The sequence below is a fragment of the Rhipicephalus sanguineus genome, chromosome 3, assembly GCF_013339695.2.
Source record: "Rhipicephalus sanguineus isolate Rsan-2018 chromosome 3, BIME_Rsan_1.4, whole genome shotgun sequence".
NCBI lineage: Eukaryota > Metazoa > Arthropoda > Arachnida > Ixodida > Ixodidae > Rhipicephalus > Rhipicephalus sanguineus.
In genome coordinates, this window is record NC_051178.1 from 180157375 (window position 1) to 180160065 (window position 2691).

Genomic DNA, 2691 nt, shown 5'->3' on the forward strand with positions numbered 1-2691 from the left:
CCGCCTACGAGCGCTGTAAAATACTGTTTCTTGATGCCATAGGCGCCGGTGTATCTCGTCTAGGGGTCGCTAGCATAGGTGTGCGCAGGGTTCCCCTTCAGAGGGGCTTGTTTAGCTCTGTGCTTCTCCGTATACCACACCGGATAGCAAGCTTTGTGCACAGCTTTTCCTGTCTTCTCTCTCTGCTGTGTTTGTCCTCTGAACCTGTGTAGCATACCCGCCATGGCTGTCGCTTCTGTTGAAGTGACCTTCGTCCGCCTCACCGTCTCTCCCATGTTATGGTGTCATCTGAAGGCTTCGGCAATGCAGTCACAATGCGGCTTCGGCTGCTGCCTTAACCTAAACATCAGTAATACTACCTGACTGCCCGGCTCCTGTACCTACGTGACACTACACGCCAAGAACATCAGCGGTCCTTTTGATGTGTCAAGCTGAAAGATGCTAAAATACATAGCTGTTATTACGTTCGAAAAATTGGAGTGTCATTCCGTTATTACGAGGTCCGCGGCTATTCAACGACGTAAGAGCAGCAAGACCAAAAATTTCCACAAGTTTTCTTTCAATACATGGCGAATTTGTGTACAAAACTTGCGTATGAGGTTGCCCCACATAGGGCTAGAAAAACTGCATGGACGATGCGGGAAGGATGCCTTCTCAGCAGGCTCGCAGAAACCGCAACGCGCTACAGAAAATCGGCAATGACCCGTTAAATCATGGATACCTTGAATTATTAATCCCTCCACAGCAAGCCCTTCCCACATTGTATAAGTAGATCGGTTCATGGACTGCTTGTACTATAGCTTCGTTACACGAATGCTAATGAGTGTCACTATCTCTCTCTCTCGCTTTCTGTCTCTGCAAAAAGCACCATACTCGAAGGTATACGTGAAACGCTTGGCGCATCATATAGTTTATCGTTATTTTCCCCGGTCATAGGGGCGAACAACATGCGCCATAAAATTGTGCTCCATACTGCGGATAGTACGTTTTCCTGGGAGAAAGAGAAAAAAAATATGGCAGCTTCCAACTAGTGCTGCCAAGCCTAAAGGAAGAGAGCAGCCGGGTGCCCTCCCTTGTCTCTTTTAATTTTCTCTTTCTTCTTTCTTCTTCTTTTTCGCTATGTTTCTTGTATCTATCTTTTGTATCTGTTTCTCTCTGTATCTATTTCTTTCTCTTTCTCGCTCTTTTTATTTTTCTTTCTTCTTCCTTTCATTCTTTATCTCTCTCTGAGTCGCTATTTATCGCTCCCTCTTTCTTTTTATCTTTTCCTCTCTCTGTCTTTCTTTGTTTCTCTCTCTATATATATGTTTTCCGGTCTTTATTATTTCTCGCTATTTTCTCTTCCTCTTTCTTTCTATCGCTTTTTTCTCTTTCTCTCTATTTTCTATCTCATTCTCTCTCTCTCCCTTTTTCACGTGTTCGTTTTCGTTCGACACTCACACCTGCTGTACACGGTAGTGGGGCTTGCCCAATTCCTGTGGAGCATACCCACCTGAGGAGTTTTGCACGACGGAGAACACGTTACAGATACCTTAAACACTGCAGCTTCACTGAAAAGCGAATGAAGGGAGCGCGTGCTGGTTCGTGATGATGATAGTTCTTTACGACGGAGCACAAGTTACCGACAGCTTAAACAGCTTCGGTGTTAAAAAAAGATATTTGTATATATTAGGTCGGCATCTTCCTACGACGCAGATGCCGACCCACATTGGCTCGTACCAATCCGCGTACCCGCTGGATCGCTGATGCTGCGGATCTGAGCTAATATATTGAAGATAAGGTAAAAAAAAAGTACCGCGTGATTTTGCAGCGTATTTCATGACTGTATATTTGCTGATAACGGATGCTCTTAGAAACTTAGAAACTTTAGAAATGAGTGCAAATCAAGATGACGTCCGGAAGAGCGAAAAAAAAATAAAAAATTTTTGACCTTTGATATTTCTGTACCAAGGACGCTTACCGCAGACTTGCCGGCCGTTGAGTGTCGTATGAACAAAGGAAGTTAGTTGCAAATAGCTTTGCAAGTATATGACATTGAAATGTGCATTGCCATGGAAACACACATATTACGAATATGTGCGTGTGCGTGCGCGTCCCTGCGTGTGTTTGTGTGTGCGTGTGTGTGCGCGTGTGTGTATGTTTGTGTGTGTGTGCGTATGTGTGTGTGTGTTTGTGTGTATTGCCCTGTGTTGAGCCATGTCTGCCGCCGACAGTTCCATCTGCGAATTTTCGGGGCAAAAAAAAAAAAAAAAACGCTTGCGTGGTAAAAGAGGCAATGCAAGTTTAGGGATATTGCCCGACACGTGGAAGCCAACATAAAGTCTGGAAATGCGAGATTATAAGAGGGGTGATTAAGAGGACTCTTTACGACGTGCTTTTCTATAGTTACACAAACCACGAAATGCTCTTATTTGGAAAATTGAACACTAAGGATATTCGGAGATGAATATGTTTAGGTACGAAAACAACCCTCAGTGATGGTACACACGGTTCACTTGTTTGATGTTCGCACGTACGACACACTGGCACTTTTGGGACGTTAAACCCCAACAACTATGTATTAATTACGCACTGGCGTGAACTTTGCACGATTTGATCAGAATTCTGAGTACAGCATTGGTCATTTGTGTATACTCAGCAAAGCGTGTAGTGCTTTTTCAGCACAAGAAAAAGTCTGAACGCTTTGAAAGC